The sequence below is a fragment of the Rattus norvegicus genome, chromosome 10, assembly GCF_036323735.1.
Source record: "Rattus norvegicus strain BN/NHsdMcwi chromosome 10, GRCr8, whole genome shotgun sequence".
NCBI lineage: Eukaryota > Metazoa > Chordata > Mammalia > Rodentia > Muridae > Rattus > Rattus norvegicus.
In genome coordinates, this window is record NC_086028.1 from 53,247,883 (window position 1) to 53,268,362 (window position 20,480).

The window sequence follows — 20,480 nt, forward strand, 5'->3', positions numbered from 1 at the left end:
TAGATTAGAAATCTGTCCCAGCCCCCAGCTAGGTCGATGTCTGCCTGAACTCTGATCTGAGAGCTCCTCTTTTTCTCAAAGCTGTGCCGACCTGCTTTTCCTGCCTCCAGTCTTTCAGTCCGCCATTCACTGTCTCCTCCTCCAGACAGAATTACCTTCTGAAGAAATTAACCCGCTTTGTGTTATTTTTCATGCTAAATACCTCTGGTGGTTTGTTATGTGGACGTTAAAATAACAACTTGCAGCAGCTGGCAGCCTGCTGTCCACCATGGGCCCCGGCAGCCTGGCCTCAGGTGCAGCTAACCTCCCTGTAGCAGCCCCCACTCCCTCCTGGACATTGTTTACTCTACCCCGGACATTCTGAGAGACCCACCGTCATTCCAATGTCTTCTTTCCTCATGAACTCTTCTGCACTATCTGAGGCATAGGTCCCTTCCTTGGTAACCTACCCCATGACATGTAGAGCAGAAACTTAAATGTTCACCATGTTGGAGAGCCTCATTTTAACATCTGTGTACCCTGCCTCCAGGAACTTGCTGTGTTCCTCAGAGAAAGGGATTACGATTTTTTTTTTTTTTACAATTCACTATTTTTTCCACACATAAAAGGTTATTATTCATATAAAGCATACAGTTTAGTGCATTTGGACACAATCATGCATCCACAGAGCCATCTCTCTGCTACCTCATTCTCTTCCATAGTGCTAACGGACAGGCTTAGGTTGAGTAAATGAACATGTGACAAGTGGCACTGTAAACTGAAGGTGCCAAGAAAGACTTATGATAGAAGATCTGTGTGTGGTGCTAGGATTGAACCTGAGGCCTTACACGTGCGAGGCAAGCACTCTTCCACTGAGCTACAGTCCCAGCTGGGATCGAGCATCCTTGACTTCATCCAAACCAGTGATCTAATAGGCCTGTTAAATACAAATACTCGCAAGAAAGCTACGGGGTGAATATCGACCTATTTCTGTTCCGTAGGTCTAGTGAAGTGTCTGAGTAGGGTTACGCACCTAATAACCAAAGGAGTCCTGGTTTCAACCCAGACTGGTTTGAAGTCTGAGCTCATGCCTTGTCTACTATGTCAGGATGCTAGTTCCCTGGGCTAGTGCCTGTAATTATAAAGCACTGGGGAGCCCACATTGGAAGCCTGTGGTTTTGGAGGAGACTAGAACTATTTTCACACCTGGTTTCCTGACTGCACCCTTATCTTGTGTGGCCTTACTTCTTGTTCGATTCACAAAGAAAACCTGCAGATCCGGAGTGAACTCGTTCAACCTTCTTGTCCTCAGCCTCTTGGGTATCCCGGGGAAGAGAAGGTTTTAAACCACACCTGACCCATAAACAATGTATCCTGAAGGTAACAGTGTTAGTATTGTAGTACGTAAACCTTTAGCTAATAAAAATCAAAGGAGTCTAATTTGGAAAGTATACAGAAGGTTAGGGGAAAGCTTGTAAATATTTTCAAAGTCTCTGCATTTAATTCTATCACCAGCTAGCAAAATAAATAGTCCAGCTGCCAGCTCTGAAGCAGACACGTGTTGGAAATGAAATGTTAATAGTTTAAATGCTTTGGTCATTAGAAATCAAAAGGAACACGAAGTACACTTTCTAGTTTATGAGAAACAAGGTGAAAGTTCCCCAAACCCTTTTGTGGTAACTGCATTCAAAATTGCTTCCTCGTCTTTTATTTTTAATGGCTAATAGTATGGTAAACACACCATTATGGGCCTTTTTTTTTCTTCTTCTTCTTTTGCTATTTAGATGCAAGGTTTGGAAGTCAGTGGAGCGCACAAATCAGGAGATGTTAACTTCTACTTTTCCATGTGTCTGAGCTGTTGCTGTAGATTGCAAGCTGCATGCCAGACTTTTTCTGAGGAATGGGAGGTTACTTTCAATAATGTGTTAAGATTGCCCTGAAATAATTTAGCTGGCACATCTGCTTGCAAGCACTGGCCTTCTGCGAGGAAGTTATACTGGAATTAATTAACTCTGTTTGGTACTCTGAAATGTTTGCTCCACATCTTGTTTTACCATAATAAAACTTATAAAGTGAATGAGAATTTCTTTATTTTTCTTTGAGAACAACAACAACAACGGAGCTAAGTGAAAAAAAAAGAATTGACCATCCAGCAAATGTTGAGAATAATAAACATTAGCGTTAGAACTCGGTCTTTCAGCGATTTCTCTGTAACTTGCAATTGCAGTGAAGTTGTGTGCCTTAAATGTGTCCCTGCAGGAGCATTTTAAGAAAACTTCAACTTTATTGTTGGGGAATGAAGAGTCTGAATAGAGAGGGCACTACTGTGTGCTTAGAGCTTTGTGGGGCATTTTCTGAACCCACATGTAATCCTGCTTTGGAAAGGGGAAGGCAGACTCCTCTGAGACACTTGAGCAAACATGGTTACTTTCTTACTGCTGTTATGAAATGTGTTGTAGGAAGCAGCATAAGGAAGGGTTTATTCTGTTTGGCTCACTTTGTGTCCATCTCGTGGGAAGGATATGGCAGCCGGTCACACATTGTGTCTGTAGCCAGGGTAAGAGGGCTGGGTGCAGGATGGGGGGATGAATACTGGCATTTGTCTTCCTTTCTCACTTCCCCCTTTTACTCAGTCTAGGGCCCCAGTACATGGGTGATGCCACCCACATTCCAGGCAGATGTTTCCTTCTGAAGTCTCTGAAATGCCCTTAGAAACGCACCCAGAGGTTCGAGTCCCACATGACTCTAAATCCAGTCAAGTTGTTAGTGGAAAGTAGCCATCAAGATGGCCTCAACCAATATCTGGAGAGAGTTCAGTCCTTGTGACCCAGCACTGTAACAAAACAGTCAATGTCATGGTATTATGTTGGCTTGACTTTATCACTTTCCCAGTCAATAAGATTGGGAGGCCTGGCTTCTGGGGTTCTATCGAAGCGTCAACATCATGGTTGCTTTTTTCCTTAAAATTTGCCACCTGCCCCCTAAAAACCCAACAACTCATTATTTATTGAAACAAAAGCTGTCATGAAACCCCATTGCTAGATGAACTTGCAAACGAAACATTTCGCATGTCTACAGAGGGGCACGACTCGACTCGTCTGTCAATGGAATGCAGCTCTCCTGTCTGCAGTAGTGGAGATCAGTTCTGAAGACAGGAACTGAAATAAACTAGCCACAAGACGGCAGGTGACCACACTTGCTGGGAACAGCCAGAAGAGGCAGATCTGTAGAGAAAGAGTATGCAGCGAGAGTTAGAGGCTGGGAGTGGGAGAACATGGAGAGTTAGACACAAAGATTGGAGTCTCTCCGGAGATGGGAAGGTTTTGGAAGCATGCTGATAGTTGGACATACAGCAACATGAGTTTAATAATGCCACCCAGTTGTATGTTTTTAAAGTGGCAAATTGTATTATATATTGACCACAATTAAAAGAATTAGTAATATATCAAACCAATTTGATTTTATGCTTTTGGCAGACTGGTAGTTTGTAGATGATATTCAATAAACATGCATTTAAAAAAAAAAAAAACACAAACAAACACTGAGGGGCCGGAGAGACGGCTCAGATGTTAAGAGCACTGGCTGCTCTTCAGAGGACCTGAGCTTAATTCCCAGCAACCACATACATGGTGGCTCATGACCATCTATATCTCTAAAGAGATCTGATGCCCTCTTCTGGCATGCAAGTGTACATGCAGCCAGAGCACTCAAATTTGAAAAAATAATAATAATAAAAACACTTAATATAGTTAGAAAATTGAGTGATTCAGTTAACTGGGAGTTCTGGATAAATGAAGGTCAGCAGGTTTGCAGTAAAACTGACCAGTCAAAACTACCATTTCATGAATACGGTAATGAACTTGAAAACATTTTGTTTTTCAGAGTGAATCCTGAATCAGGTAAATTTCAACCTATGACACTTCAGTGTCTGCCGAGCCTTTGACTTTTGTGTCGTGCAGCACAGTAGCCACGGGCACTTGGAGCTGCGGAGTTCCTGGGATGTGGCTAGGCTGAGCTGGCGCGCACTCTAAGTATGCAGGAACTTTGGATTTGAAAGGCTTACTGTAAAAAAACAGCCTCTCGATGGCTGGGGGGGTGAGAAGGCGTATAATTCAGTGGTGGAGCACCACTTACTCTACAAGACACGAGTTCAAGTTTCAGATTGGCCACATGTGGCAATGATAAGATTTTACATGTTGGATAAAAGAAAATATGCCACTCGGTATACTTATCTTTCCACATTTATATATAGTAATAACATTTAAAAATATCCAGGTAGTTCCCATCACTGCCTTTGGACTGGGCTATCTAGAATTCAGACCCTTGGGGATAATGTACTTAGAGAAAGTTTAAGCATGTTTTCTCAGCCAGGCAGTGGTGGTACGCACCTTTCATCCCAGCCCTCCGGAGGGCAGAGCCAAGCAGATCTCTATGAGTTTGAGCCAGCCTGGGCTACACAGTGAGTTTCAAGACAGCCAGGGCTATGCAGTGTGTTGTGAAAGGAACAAAAATAAACAAACAGAAACTCAAAAGTATTCTCCTAGTTAAGCAATAACCAAGAATTTACCTGAGTTAGGGGAGGGGAGCATGTTGAGAGGATTTTCCTCACGGACTACTGCCTCTCTTCTCTCAGGCTTCTTAGAAAAAGCAGACTTAGCAAGGAGACTGTTCTAGCCCAGCATAGAGCCGGAAAGAGTCTTCAGCTGTTAGGCTCAGAGAATAGATCACTGTGTGATCTGCCCCATGGTTCTTGAAATCAGTTAGCTCAACTTCAAACCAGGGAAGTGGGAGGGGACCTTGGTGCCAGTTATTTGCAGGGAACCTGATTGTTTCTGGCAAGGACAGGTATAGTAGTAGATTTCAGCCTCCTGTAAGGAAGGAGGGAGTCCTCACAGGCAGCAGCCCTTTTGACTCCTTCCTAAGAAAATTAAAGAGCCCTGTACACATAGCTTGTTCCCCAGAGTCATTGCCCCCAGCCCAGTGTCTGGGCAGAAGTCCCCCTCCCTTTCTCGCCTCTGGATACCAGTCTTCTGGCTCAGAACTTGATTCTGTCTGTGAGTCAGTATTGCTACTCTGTTGTCATTCGTACATTCAGTATCTCTAAAGAGCAGCCACAGCATGCTGCTTGCCTGGGCCATCTAAGTCGCCTCCCTGGGTCGCAATTATCTTCTGGTTAGTACTGCTTATAATAGTCCGCGGAGCCTGAGTAGCCCACCCAACTGTGTTTTCTACCATAAACTCTGCTGTTTTAAAGTGCAATTTGGTAAGATGTGAGGTTTTCCAGGGCCGTGTGTCGTATTATAGCAGAAATACCACACGCACTTTGTTCTGCTTTTTCAGTGGACAAATTTCAGGTTCCAAGGGCTTTCTGTTGGAAACACAAAAACAATGCATTCCCATCACGGGGCAGGGATGGTGCTCAGGCCTGCACACATTCTGATGTACTATGGCTCAATGAATTGTTACTGTTAACATAACATAAAATGTGCTAGAGGAGTTGGAAAGGTGGCTTAAGAGCAGTCTCTTGCCGAGGACCTGGGTTCAATTCCCAACACCCGTATCAGGTAGCTCAAAACTACCTGTAATCCCAATGCCTATGGGTCTACCACGTCTGACTGCCATTGGAAGTACAACTAAAACATTAAAATGAACTGATCTGCCATACCCATCAGCTCCCATGTCCGTGGGTTCTGTGTCTGACCTATAGATCTGTCTGTCTGTGGATTCAACCAGCTCACATTAAAACTAGGGCAGCGGTTTGAGTCTCTGCTGAACCCGGGTCAGCTTTCTCCCTTCCTAGCATTCTGAAAATAACACTCTGTACTAACCCTTGACACAGCATTTACACGCCCGTAGAGGTTCTAAGCAACCTAGAGGTGACTCGAGGTAGAGGAGGCTTGAGGCAGGCTGTCTGCAGATATGAGCAGCCCTTTTTTTTAGAGGGAATTTGAACATCCTTGAGTTTGGCTATGTGAGGCATCCCAGAACCAGTTCCCCTGGACATCAGGCAGAGGGCTGCATACGGCATGAGTTTTGTAGGAAGTGCACACTGCACTCTTGTTTTAAAAACAACCCTCCTGCCCAGTTTTGGAGTCCATTCTCTCTGGGATTTAGTTCGTGCCTGTAAACCTCTGTGTCCCACCACTAATCATCCAGGTGGAAATAGGAAGCAGAAGCTGAAAGACTGAACATCGTTAACACAAGTCACATATTAAGAGGAAATTAGTGGTAAAATAGGAATTTCAGGCTGTCTGCCTCTTACCTGGTGGTTGCATGCAAACTACCTGTGCTTTATATGGAATTATTTTGTACTCTTACCCAGAAGCTCTTCAAATCTACAGCGAATAACTTCTCTACCCCAGTTCTTACTGGTCTGTATATACAGGTATACGGCATGTTCATGGGCCCTTATTGACACAAAAAGAATCTCTCAGAATATCAAAATTTGGAATTTGAGGGCTACATAAGCTCTATTTCAAATTGTGTGGGTTCCAGTCAGCAGGGTGCCATTTTAGTTGTGCCTGAGAAGAGGGAACCGTTATTACAGAATGAGGGATATGGCCTTAAGGCCTGTCGTACCTTCTTGAGCACATACATATATGTCAGGGAGGCGGGAAAGACAAAGACCATTCCACCCGAGAAGTCTAGCCACTGAGTGTGTGTGCTGAGCTCCGAACTTGATAGAATTAGCACACTGCCTCGGGAGGACTCCGTGTTTGTCCGTATGCAGCATGCCTCTTCCTTGACTAAAGAAGGGCCGAGAGCCTGCGATGCTTGGTGTTGAAGGTGTTGTAAGATAACATCTCAATGAGGTGAGACACTCCTAATGGGCTGTGAGGCAAGACTTTTAAGTAGGTTCTTCTCACTCTTGAAACTGCTGGGTGATGGTGCTTGAAGTCCACGAGGACTCAAGAGCTAGTCGCAATTACTGCTAAGTGTAGTTATTAAGTGGGGTGCCCCCTCCCACTTCATTTCACTTTTATTTAAAGACAAACGAAGGAGTTGTATCTCTTACCATACAGCTCTTAACGGAATACATATTTTTTTTTTGAAAACACACAAAAATGTATATATCACTATATACTTCTATGTTATGTAATATACACATTTATCAAAAGACAGCTGCTAAGAATATATTCAACGGCATCTTGAATGTTCTTTAAAAAGATCAAATGTGTCATGGTATTAGGAACTGACAGAGTTGGCTGGCAGGGATGGAGTTCATGTTGTGTTTTATACTTTATGCTCAAAGTAGTTCACATTTTAAAGAAAACATCAAAGATATTAATTAAACTTTCAAACTATCTGAAAGTACTGGTATTTCTGGAACCATGCAAGCAAAACAATGAATGGGAAAATTACATTACTAATAAATAAATAAAGCCATCTTCATCCATAACCAATTTTTTTAAAGATTATAACAAGCATATGTTCAAGGACTAAATTAAGTAAATGTTATAAATTTGAATGTACATAATCCATTTGTATTATCGGAATGCTTCTATTTTTACATCGAGGTTCCTTACAAATTTCTGTTGCAGTAATATTGATTGAAAGGCCTGAGTTGCCTTTTGTCAGGGTATTGTAACGACAAAAGCAAAAAGAGGGACGGTCACACATCAATTGTCCTTCTCAGGAGACATTTTTCTGGAGTAAAATTAAAATCTGGCTTTCTGGGGTACAAACACATGTGTCTTTAAGAATGGGTGGAGATGGGCTGGAGGCATGGCTCAGCAGTTAAGAGCACTGACTGCTCTTCCAAAAGTCTTGAGTTCAATTCCCAGCAACCACATGGTGGCTCACAGCCATCTGTAACGAGATCCGATGCCCTCCTCTGGTGTGTCTGAAGACAGCTACACTGCCCTCATAAAATAAATAAATATTTAAAAAAAAAAGAATGGGTGGGGATGGCAAATGAAAACACAAATATTTATAGTTAGGCATGACAGCTTACACCCAAGTGCCCAGCATTCAGAAAGCTAAGGCAAGACCTCGAGTTCAAGGCCAGGCAAGGCTACATGAGAGTTCCAGGGCAGACCAAGACACATATTATGACCCCATCTCAAGATTAAAATCAAATAATAGCCAGGAAGGTGGCTTGGCAGATGAAAACAGTCGCTTCGCAAGCCCGAGAGCCAGACGCGGTGGTACACAGCCCAGCACAGCACGCCTTTGGAAGACTGTCCCAGGATGCCAGAGGCTCACTGACGAGCGCACAGGGAGGTCGAAACAAGAGACTCTGCCTCAACAAGGTAGCCTCCTCTGCCACGAGCTCCCACAAACGCTTAGCAATGAATGATAAACAGCCCAGAGCAAAGACTATTAGACAAAAAAAGAAAGAAAGAAAGAAAGAAAGAAAGAAAGAAAGAAAGAAAGAAAGAAAGAAAGAGTGCCTGGCTTGAGCAAAGAAGAAAAGGTACAGCAACAAGCAGTGGGGTTAGGGCATAAAACAGCCTAGCAATGACTGCACCAAAGGTCACACAAGTCTGGTACTGAATCTGAGCAAATAGCACCCCCCCCTTCCTTATTTAAGCTGTCTTTAAAGTAGGCTTGTATATGAACTGCCTCTGCTCCCGAATCTTTTCAGTATTTGCCCTTTTCCTTTCCTATTGGGCTAGACTGGGCTTTCCGTTGCAGGTCTGCAGACTTTTTCCAGCCTTAGCCTGGTGGATGACAACCTTGCTGGGTGGATGCTCACAGGGACAGTTGTGCCATTAGCCTTTTCTCCCAATCAACCGAGGAGATTCATGCTTCTTCCTTCACACCTGGACCGCTGTGCCAGCCTGCCGACCTTTGCACTGTCCTCGTATAACCTGAACTTCATCATCCTCCGACTGTGGGTGGATAGGCCAAAGCATTATCCTTCTGTCTTGGGAAACACGAGCTTCCTCCGAATGTGAGAAGGTGCACTTAAGTTCCTCTCACAGGCTTGCTTGCTGTAGTCGGAAGTCACAAAGGGACTGAACTTCATGTTGGCAGTGCTTCTCTGGGGATTGCCAGTATTGGCTCCTTTTAACACCAGTCACTCCGTCTTCCCCCCACGTCCTCCATGTTGATCTTCTCTCCTTGGAAACCTCTAGTGTGTGCTCTATTGTACATAATGATAGTTGTGGCTGCTTCCTACGGAAGCAATACCACATCTTGCTCGAATGGGTTGGCAGTGAACAGAGGCATTGCGCCGGCAACGGGAGCTGAATCCCGACGGTCTGGCGGGGTTCCGACTGCCCCCGCTGGGCGACCGGCCGCGGCTTCCGGAATACATATTTTTAAAATATAAAAAATGTATGAATTATATGGTTTATACAAATTGTTGAAAACAAAGTTGGACAGAGGTATATATGAGATGTCATGAAGATGATGACCCTCTAGATGATGTCTTTTTCACAATGCTGGATGATTCTGTGTTGTCTCAGATAGAAGGCCGGCTCACTAGAAAGAGCAGGAGGCTGATTTGCTCATGACTTAATGTGGAGGGCTGGAAGTACATACTTTGTCCTACTGAGGACTCGTGGCCTGAGTCCATCCCCTTAGCAGTCCTGACCATCCGTCTGACTTGGCTGCAGCTGCCCCCATGCACAAGGTTTTTCTTGTACGGTTGCAGATGGAGCTGTTCTCTGCAGTCTGAGTTGCATGGGGTAGCCTGCACTTAGTAGAACTTATAGATATTTCTATGTTTTTTCTTTTCCCTACTAAGTTCTAGACTTCTTAAAGGAGGGGCATTCACATATATTTTCAGTCTCACATTATATATGGAATGCTTTGGATATAAGCAACAACAACAAAAAAAGCCAAGAAAAAAAGATTATGTTCAATTTTGGATTGGTCTCTCAGTTTGTTTTATTTGTAACTTTAAGCAAAATATGCCATATATATACTGCAGACCCTAGTGTCCTGTCCAGAATGCTTCTATGAAAAAGTCAATAATGTATCTATGGCCTAACATAGTGGGGTGGCCCTGACCAATAGGGAAGACCTGAAAGACTGGGGAAACTGGAGTTTTATGGGTAAGACAAGGAGTCAGAGAGGTGGAGACCCTAGCTATGGTCAAGAGACAGATAGGCAGGCTCCAGAGCATGAGCGGAATCAGGGAGACTGCTGTGCTGCCCTGGCTGGGCATCTGTCAAGGCTGACAGTTGGTCTGATTGTGGCCGGGGATTTACAGCCACTTCATCCCAGGGAGCAAGGATGAGGGACAAACAGACCTGCTGAGATACAAGGGATGGGCTAATTCCTGGGACTGGGGCACATGGGGTAAGATAGGGACAGATATGAAAATGTCCCACTACCAAACTGCTGTACTATTGTTCACCTGTCCAGACTCAGGTCTGGCACTCAACTCATGGCACAAACTTCAAAACGTAGTGGTGTCACTGGATTTGGGAGGTAGGGGGTGAGGATCCAACTTTAGAGCAGTTCACACATGTACAAGGGATAGTTTTATGAGGTCAACACATCTGTCTGACTTGTGTGCTGAAGCCTGACACACCACTGCATCGAATTCTGTGGTGTGGAAGATTTGCCATGTCCTGTGCTTGACAGGTGGGGCACAGTTTACTGTGTCTGGCTTAACAGATGTGACATTCTTTACAATAACAGGACCACTAGGACAGAGCCAGCATAGCACAAGGACCACATTTCAAATCTTCCTGGCAGGGAAAAATGTAACCTTGGCCAGGCAGCTTCGTTTTTTCTTTGGAAGATCCTGTGGAAGGTCCTCGACCTGCAAGAACAGAATAAAATAATTAAAAACTGATAGCTCATAAAATAAGTAACCCAAGTCATGTCTGAGTATAGTATTGTACCGTTTTATAGTCTTCTTTCTGAACAACGTCTGATTATGTTTTCTACCGTGTGTGTGAGGAGGTAGAGTAGGGAAGAGAGTGGCACACACACATTTCCTTATTTGAGGTGGCCTCACTACGTAGCCTAAGCTGGCCTTGAATTCACAGGAGTCCTCCTGCCTCAGCTACCTAGGTTGAGATTATGGGCATGAACTACCATGCTCACCTTTATTTTTTCTAAAACAAAAATTTGACAAGAAGGAAACTAGATTGAAATCCTCTCTTATTTCAGTTAGTGCCTGTTGACAGTGCTAATAGATCCATTCAGGAGCATGGGGAGGGCAGAGGAGGAGCAATGGCTGCAGGTTGATTTGAGGGAGGAGTAGTTCTGGTCTTCTCCAGTACAACAGGATTAATAAAATGTGCAATAACGTGTCACATGTTGCAGAATAGAAGAAAAGCATTTGAATGTGCTCACCATGAAGAAACAATAAAGTTGAAGGTGGAGGGAGGATGTTCTGATTACCGGTTACTGTATCACTACCACATGTATACATCAATCAAACCAGCACGCTAGGCCTCATAAGTATGCACAAATATGTGCCAGTCACAAAGCAAGCGTTCATTAGAAAGTCATTTAAAGGCTGAAAATATGGCATGTCTTTCCTACAGTCCAGAAATATACAAAATCAAGTGTAAACTTTTTTGTGACTCTAGAAGCTTTATAAATGTAGGTTTGTGTATTCTTATATATGGGTCATTTTTCTAAGAAAAAGAATATATACTTCATGCATCGTATGCCTTTGCTTTATTTTTTTAAGCTTCATCAAGGCCAGAGATCCTTGTGTCTGTGAAGGAGATTTCTCTATCCAAGGGCCCACTTGGTAATACTTGTTTACCTGTAGTATTAAATAGGTGTTTCATTTCCAGTGTGTTTCTGTTCCCAACTGTGACCTAAAATACACATTGATCCTCCAAACCACCACTGGGAGCTCAGGGTTTGGTAGCACAGTTCAGGAGTCAGCAAACTCTCTGGCTAAGGGTCAGAGCCGACAGGACAGGACCAGCCACATGTTCTCTAGCACAGGTGTGGCCATTGCAATTGTGTCAAAGTAGACATAGTTGTCTGTAAACAGAACGTGGTTCAGGCACACCACGCAGTACTTATTCAGCTGATGGCATAGCTGCGGGCATACGGTACAATGTAGATGAACATGAGAACGTTGTACTTGGTAGAAGAAGCCAGACACTGTCTTTCACACGTTGTATAATCCCATTTATTTGAAATATCTGTAATAGGTAAATGCATAGCTGTAAAGTTCTAGATTGGTAATCCCCAGGAACTGGAAGAAAAGGCAGCGGGTGTGAACTGGAAGAAGAGACAGTGGGTGTGAACTGCTTTGAGGGGTCAAGAGAATGAAACCAGACCTAATAGTTGTTCACAGTTATGAATATACTAAATGCTACTGAATTCTTTAAAGTACTGCTTCTATGTTGTATTGACTTCAAAATAATTCACATTATAAGGTGAGGCAAAGCAGACATAGTTAATATGCAAATAAGTGAACACAGCTGCATTTTAATGTACTGTATAAACCTTTATTTACAGTGAGAGGAGGGGGCAGACCGATTTGCTCTGTAGGCAGTTTACTAGCTCTACTGCACTGTGGAGATGATTTTGAGAGTGATTGTGGATTGGGTGGGGATGAAGACTGAGCGGGTATAAGTCTTGGAGTGGGAGAGCCATTAGCCTGGAAACTACCCCAGTAGTCTGGGCGTGTCTCTTCACTGTGGAGGAGGTGCCCGCCCCTGCCCCATGGAATTGTGGGCTTTTCCACCCACCCCAACCTTTACTTTTGTATGTCCATTTAAATTTTGCCCTTAAAAATGATTGTGCCCAGTTCCAAATTGAGAGACTCTCTTGTCAGAATGAGAGCACAAGCTGGGGGGGAAATGGTGGCGAAGGAAAAGAGCATCAGGGCTTCTGTGTACTCACAGCTTTTCAGCTCAGGCTGCCTCAGCACTCACTGGAGACCCTCACACTTTCTTGAATAATGGCAAAGATATTTACCTTTTAGATTCTTGGGGCGCGCGCGTGTGCACGCGTGTGTGTATGTATGTGTTTATGTGTGTGTGTGTGAGTGTGTATGTGTGAGTATGTGTATGTGTCTGTGTGTGTGTGTCTCTGTGTGTGAGTGTGTGTGTGTATGTGTATGTGTGAGTATGTGTGTGTGAGTGTGTGTGTATGTGTAAGTATGTGTGTATCTGTGAGTATGTGTGTGTGTCTGTATGTGTCTGTGTGTGTGTGTCTGTATGTGTGAGCATGTGTGTGTGTCTGTGTGTGTGCATATGTGTGTTTGTGTGAGTGTGTGTGTCTGTGTATGTGTGTATTCTTTCACAGATAACCATCACCACTCTTAATGCGTTGACTGCCAACATTTCCTTCTCTTCCTCTTCCCTCCCTCTCCTGTCCCCCAGCGGTGAGATTAGAAATCCAGGACCTTACAAATATGAGGCTCCCAGATCCCCCTTAGGATACTGAAGTCACACATCCCATTAGTAATAATCTTGAGATGTGGCCAAAGGCATGACTCAGTGATGGTATCTGTTTGTGCCACACACAAGGCCCTGACTTCAATCACCAGTACCAATAAAAACAAAAACATTGTGAGTGAATCTCTGGATCATCCTTCATAATTGCTCTTAGGAAGTTATAGACACTGCTGCTCTGTCTGTTGCGTGGATCCTAAAAGAATTTAGAAGAGGTTTTCTTTCCACATTCCAATGACTCATCTCATACATCCTCCTTTGTAGCCTCTTCATGTAAATGATCCTTTGGCTTAAGTTTCCCCCTTTCCCAGCAGAATGGAGCCTAGTAAGGAAGCGACGCTGCCGTGTGTATTGTTTTAACATTACCCTGGACTGTGTGCCATTGGAACTTTCCGATGTGCGATGTGGAAACAGCTGAATTGCTTCTGAGGCTCTCACACTGAGCTGACTTGAGAACTTAGTGATTAATAAGCTAAAACTATTTCTCTTTAGGCAGAGCCCTGGGTTCGGTTTTTCTTCGGGTTAAAAGAACATTAGTCTTCTAACCAGGGATTTCTGCTGTCTTTATAGTGGAACGAATGCTTTTTTCAGACCTAATCCTGACGTGATAAATAAAGTTCTCTGTAAGGTGCTTGGGAACGTTGTAAGCAGCTCCTGTGTGCAGAGGCCTTTGTTGTACAGGAAGAGGCCTAACCTCAAGGGTTAATCAGTCACTGTTCACGTAGGTCAGAGAGAAAAGTTCACATCTGAGTGTTACTGACCATCAAGCCCTTTCTTGTGGTTCTTTCCCTAGTGATATATTCTTAAACATTCCTTGAGCTCAGGCCTCCCAGGTAGATTTACTGGAGCAAAATGTTCCCTGTCCATATGATATGTTGTGTATTTTTTTGGACTGAAACTGAGATAAGTAACAATCAGGAACTCTGTGATTTGAGTGAACATGCTAGTAAGTAATACTGGCCAAGCGTTCAGATGTGCACTTAACACACTGCCTGGCATATTGTAGATGTTCATTGATTGCTTATTGGCTGAACGAGTATAGGGTTTTACAAGGCTGAGTCCAGTATGGTTCTGCCACGTTGGGCCAGCATGTGATGGTCACACAGTTTTCGCTTTGTAACTGTTTTATTAAACTGTATATGTAGATCTTTTGGGTTTCGCTTTACATGTTGGATTTCAGGATTAAAATGTTTTTAAACATTTTAAGGGGGATTGCAATGAAGTAAATCCTATACACAGAGCTTGTTTGCTTTAGAGGCTTAAGAGTAATATGCTAAAATTTCCTTTGTCAAACTGAAGCATAAACACTTGAGTGTTTGCTTGTCAACACGTAGAATTTGGTAATTAATTTGTATTTGGAAAAGTTGGTCTGGTTTTGAACACTGAGGGAACAAGGTTTCCGAGTGTGTCTTGCTCCCAGTCAAGAACAGCTGTGTCGTATACTGCCTTTCAGGTGACTTCCCTGGGACATCTGTGAAAACAGACGTCAGTAACTGAGCATGCCTGAGAGCATGGGGCACTGCGGCATTCTGTGATATATGGCGGCCAAGGTCTCCACTGGAGTAGAACACCATGCTGACTTGTATAAAAATACTTATTCGACTTAAATTTCATTTCTGGTCAGTAATAAATTGTAAGGACAAAACCTCCCAATGTTCAGAGAAAGTATATAATAGACTGCAGTTTTCATTCAGATAAGCTCAAATTGGGAGACTTGGAAGGTGATTCCTCATTAATGGCTTTGGTTTGCCCTGTGATATATATGCCAGTGATAACTTTAAGATGACTTCCCTAGCACTTGTGTGATGATTGCTATCTGTTACAAATAATTCTGGGCGATGGTTGAGCATGCATTTAATCCTAGCACTCAGGAGGCAGAGACAGGCAGATCTCTCTGAGTTTAAGGCCAGCCTTCTCTACAGAGTGAGTTCCAGTTAGCCCAAGACTACACAGAGACATCCTATCTTGAAAAAAAAAAAAACCAAAACCAAACCAAAACAGAACAAAACAAAAATAATAAAGAATAAAAGGAAAGGACTTGACAGTGTGTCCCTCTACACACACAGGAAACAGCGCTGCAGTTGCGGGGGGGGGGGGGGGGAGGGTCGGGGCAACACCTGTATACTCTTCAGTGCTGTCTGTCCTCTTGCCAGCGTGGTTTTGGAATCTCCTGCCTCCCAGCCGCAGTCCTCTCTTAATTCCTATGATTCATAGGAAAAAGACAAGATCAGGCTTTTAAAAACCAGCTAGTTAATTAGAGGTGGCCATAGGGCAAATTTGAAGTTTCTAGGCGTTCAGATGATTAACTGTGGCAAAGTAGATTTCTCTTACTCCTTTACAGAATGTTTCCGTCTTTACTAATAAAAGCATTCACGAGGGAGGAGCCACTGACCTGCCTCCCCCAACCCTCGTGCTTCCAATTAGGAGTCTATTATCTCATTCCAGATAATTGGAAAAGGATATCCCAAATACTGCTTCGTGTAAATATGGTTTTTGCCTGTGTTATATTACTAGGAGTTCTGAACACATCTGGAGCGAAGGCAGCCCTCGGGACATTAAAAGTGCACTGTTTGGATTGGCACAGTGACATTATAGTATATGCCAATTTGTAATGGCTTTTGGAAACAGGCAGTTTTAAACTCTCCCTGAACTATTCCCCTGAGAAATTATTCAATTAAGTACAACTAAAATTAATGTTTAGTATGTTTTTTGGTTGTTGTTTAAATAAAATAGGCAGGCATAGAGGGAGAGCTGTGATTCATGCTTGTGTTCCTATTTGACTCTGGAAGTAAGCTCCCAGGAAACAGCTCGGCATCTTAGAATCAGTGCCTTTTCTAGAAGCTACATATTGCTAGACTTTGCTTACGCCTTTCATATTATGTAAATGACTGTCTCGTCTAGGAAGCTTTAGACACCTGGAGTTCACCCAAGTTTCTATCTATACCTGCAGGGAATGGGGCCCCAGTGCAAAACTCCAAACTTCTCCTGTCTTTCTAAGTAAGTGATTCTCAAACTCTAATGGGTGTAGAGATCACCTGGGAGCTTATTAAAATGAAGATTTTGATTCGTTACGCTGAAGGTAGGGCCTGAGGTTCTGCATGTCTAACAAGCTCCCAGAGGCTGTGGCTGGCCAAGGACTTCATTTGCAATAAGGAGGTTCTAAGCAATAGAGGGTGGGCTGGGGGGTGAGACCTGGACTTTGATTGATTTCCAGTCCCGTAGCCTGGCCCTGAGTGTATTTGATGAGTGTACATCCTCACTGCATTCTCAGAATCCCCAATTCTTTTTCTTTTCTTTTTTTTTTGAATCTTTTTCTGTCTGCTGGAAGATGACACACTTCATGTCATTGCTCGTGGGAGAGATTGGCATGGGGCTTTTTTACATACTTTCTTGAGATCCAGACATTGTCCTGCCTCATTTTCTTAGCCCGTCTTTTCTATCTGGGTTAGGAGGAAGAGTCAACTAAACTAAGAGTCCATGTTGCTAAGCACACATGCCAGAGCCCTTGTGAACGAGGATTGCTGAGTAAGCGTGGCTCCGTGCCATCCATTCAACATCTACTTCCAGAGTTTGGCTGCTTAGCTATTGGTCCAGGCTTTGATGGCCAGCTTATTGGACTGACACACAGTTAGGGTCTACATACAGTGAAATCCCTCGGAAGACTCGTCTATACTCGTCCCGGGTAGTTCTTCATCTGCACAGAGGGTATTCCACAAGAAAATCTATAATGACTCCATCTGCTAATTGGCCGTCTCTACCTAACCATGGCAAGTGATCGTGTAAACATTACTAGATGGGCCGAGGTGAAGATGGCTTACTATTGCCAACAGTTTCTGCTTCTGTTATTGTAGCTCAAAGAGACTCCAGGATTTGGAGTGTAGCTCAGTGGTAGAACATTTGCACTGCAAATTCTAATGCCTCCCTTCAATGGCAGACCCTGAAAACAAAAACAGCCTAGCATGTGCTCTGTTCAATTCAATCTTCACTATAAAGTTCTAGATCTTTCTTTCTCTCCCACTTTGCCTTTTGCCTTAAAGCTCTTTTGGTTCATCCTGTATGTATGTATGTATGTATGTATGTATGTATGTATGTATGTATGTATGTATCAGTGATACTTTAAATGCAGTTCTGGGGACCGGAGAGATAGCCCAGAGGTTAAAAGCATTTGCTGCTGTTACACAGGACCCAGGTTCAGTTCCCGGTATCCACATGACAGCTCACAACCCTCCTTAACTCTAGTTCCAGGGGATCTGACATGCTCTTCTGGCTCTGTGGGAACCTGGTATGCATGTGGTGCACATGTATGCAGCTAACACATGCACACACACACACACACACACACACACACACACACACACACACACTGTGGCTCTAATTTTGTCAGTTAACTTGGCATCATTCTTCATTGTCTAAGCAGTACTGCCGAGACCAGCATCCTTTTCTTACCAGCCCATAGAATTTGATATTTAATATTCTTCTTTGGGTTTGAGCTTTTAAAATTTAATTTTCATTGTTATCAAAATAATGCCGCTGTGTAGTTTGAAACTAAGAATTAGGCATCCAGGAGTAGCAGAAGTTCGTTCATCCACCTTCCTTGCCCCAAGGTCCCACTCCTGGCCAATAGTTCTTGCAGTTCCTTATTATTCATTATTATCTATCTTTATTTTTTTAATCATTGTTGTTGTTGCTTTGTTTTGTTTTGTTTTGACACAGGGTCTCACTCGCTCGGAGCTAGTTAGACACACCAGACTGGCCTCAAACTCATATAGTTCCACCTGCCTCTGCCTCCGGAAGGCCCGAGCCACCACGCCCAGCATCATCTATGTCTCACTGGAATGGGCTGCTGTTTCACAGAGGTTTCCATGTTGGCTTGCTGACTGCTTCCTAAGGGAGATGTCTCATAACTTACAGTGAGGCTGAACCCTTCCCATCCCACACACATTTCCATTAAACCAGCGTTGATGACAGTATGGCTATGGAAATATTGTTTGTGGTTGAGCCACAGCGTGCGCGGTGATTAGATCTTTATTTCATTACTACACTCTTTCCGGCTAAAGCCGGTAATTGCTTTTTGGTTTCGGATTTGCTTAGCTACCTGTGCTGACACATTCACCACTCTGACCTATCCTTAAGCTAGGATTGTGGGATTCCTGTGTGCTGGTGCAATACTTTGTAGTTGGCCCATGAGTTTCATCTTCTAATTGGCCAGGTCTCGCTTTCCTGGGTCTTTGTTCAATCTGAACAACCACCTAGGTCCCGCCTGGCCCTCCTGCCTCTCCCTGTTTCATCACATGGGACGTCCAGTGCCCCTGACTGCGACGCACACGTCTGTATGCTTCCTGAAGTCTTCTTTCTTCCCTTCTTTCTTGCTGTTTTGGTAGAACACACCCTCTAAGAGCATCTGAAGGAGGGTTTTATGGACTGTGAACATCTAAAAATTGTGTGTTTAAAGATCACCATGCTTTCCCTGCAGGCTGGAAGGTTTGGGGAGGGGGGCAGTTGTCTGGTTTGAATTGTGAAAGTGCTCCATTATCCTCCTGGTTTCTCTGTAAAGCTCCCATTCAGTTCTCCACTGTATGTGTGGCAGTTTTCCCTGTCTCTCTGAAAGCTTAGACAATTTCTCTTCCTTCTGGTGTTCTTCATTCATGTGCCTCATTGTAAAATGAGAGTCAGTAGTTAACCTGAAAAATTTACTAAAACTAAAAACCTAGGGGTGGTGTGAAGAGAAGAATGTGGGAGGAAAAGCACCTACCACAGAAATACATACACACACGCACACACGCATGAACTCATATGGGCTCCCTCCTCCTCCTGTCTTAGATTATAATCTTACTAAATGGGGAAGAAGAGAAAGAATTTATCCAAGTATTTCATTCTCCCCGCCCCTCTCTCTCTGTGTTTGTGTGTGTGTGTGTGTGTGTGTGTGTGTGTGTGTGTGTGTGTGTGTGTATTCAGGACTGTCAGAGATAGAAGGGAATTCATCTGTAAAATTAAAACAGAAGATATGAAAAGAGACTATCAAAGAATAAGGAACAGTTTCCAGGAGAAAAGCGATATAGAATAAATGGTTAACTTTCCCACAGCAGATGACCTGGTGCAGAATCCCTGGCACCCAAGTCTTACCCAACTACCTGGGCATCTCTGAGATCTGTAAGAAGAGGAAATCTGGAGAAGTCAAGGTGATGTTTCTAAGGAATGAGAAAAATGCAGACTATGTTTAGTCTGCAGTTAGACCGAAATCTGAGCTGTGCATGGCATGCACGCCTGAGCAAAGCTTTTGCATTGAAATCCAGAGGACGCCCCACCCCCAACATCTTGTGCTCCACCACATGTTAGAGACCTGAAGTGGACAAGCCCCAGAGTTTTAGTGCGCCTGTTTTAACATCTGTAAGCACACCACAGTTTCCCTGTTCACTCTCAGCAGTGGGGGACCAAATGAGGTAAGGTATAATTAGAACCTTTCCTGGGGTTTCATCATATATTTTTAAACTCCCCATGTATATGGAAACAGGTGATATAAAGTTAATTTAGAAGTAGTACGGTTTTCTTTATTTCATGAAAAGCTAGTCAGTTTTGTGAAGGTTCAAAAGACATCGAGGTTTCCAGTCTCTCATGTTCTCTTAGGGGACTAACATGTTTTGTTTTAACCATACGTTCTTGTTTCCTTCCTGTTGCTGTGATAAAATACTTAGATCAGAAGCAGCTTAGGGAAGGAAAGGGTTCACTTCAGCTTACAGGTAGTAGTCCGTAGTTGAGGGAAATCAGGGCAGGAATTTGAAGTAGAAACCGTGGAGAAACATTGCTTCCTGGCTCACTCACTATCCTGTGCTTGTCTAACTTTTTTATACATCCCAGGACCACCTGCCAGGACCACCTACAGCAGGCTGGGTCCTCCCACATCAATTAACAATGAGGGTAATCCTGCACAGATATTTCCGAGCCAATCTGATCTGAGGCAATCCCGTCTGAGATGGCTCCAAACTAACTAGGGGGCCAAGTGTGGTGCTGCGTGTCTTTATTCCAGAGGCAGAGACAGTGGCTCAGCCTGGTCTACATAGAGAGGTCCAGGCCAGCAGAGGGACATAGTGAGGGTCTATGTCAAGAACAACAACAACAGCTAAGGAGGACACCATGTCACACAAATCTGAGCTTGCTGCAGACAAGAGTATG

General features: G+C 43.7%; 1 protein-coding gene and 1 long non-coding RNA gene across 12 annotated transcripts in view; one reads left to right on the forward strand and one right to left on the reverse strand.

Annotated features, from left to right (window-relative positions):
* Nucleotides 1–20,480, forward strand: part of Stx8 (syntaxin 8) — a 239,341-nt gene that overhangs the window by 93,311 nt on the left and 125,550 nt on the right. The window lies entirely within an intron of this gene.
* Nucleotides 20–15,920, reverse strand: LOC134480811 (uncharacterized). Its single transcript, XR_010055663.1, has 2 exons — nt 15,428–15,920; nt 20–10,699 (listed from the first exon to the last, which is right to left on the reverse strand). It is a non-coding gene; the product is annotated as an uncharacterized LOC134480811 (long non-coding RNA).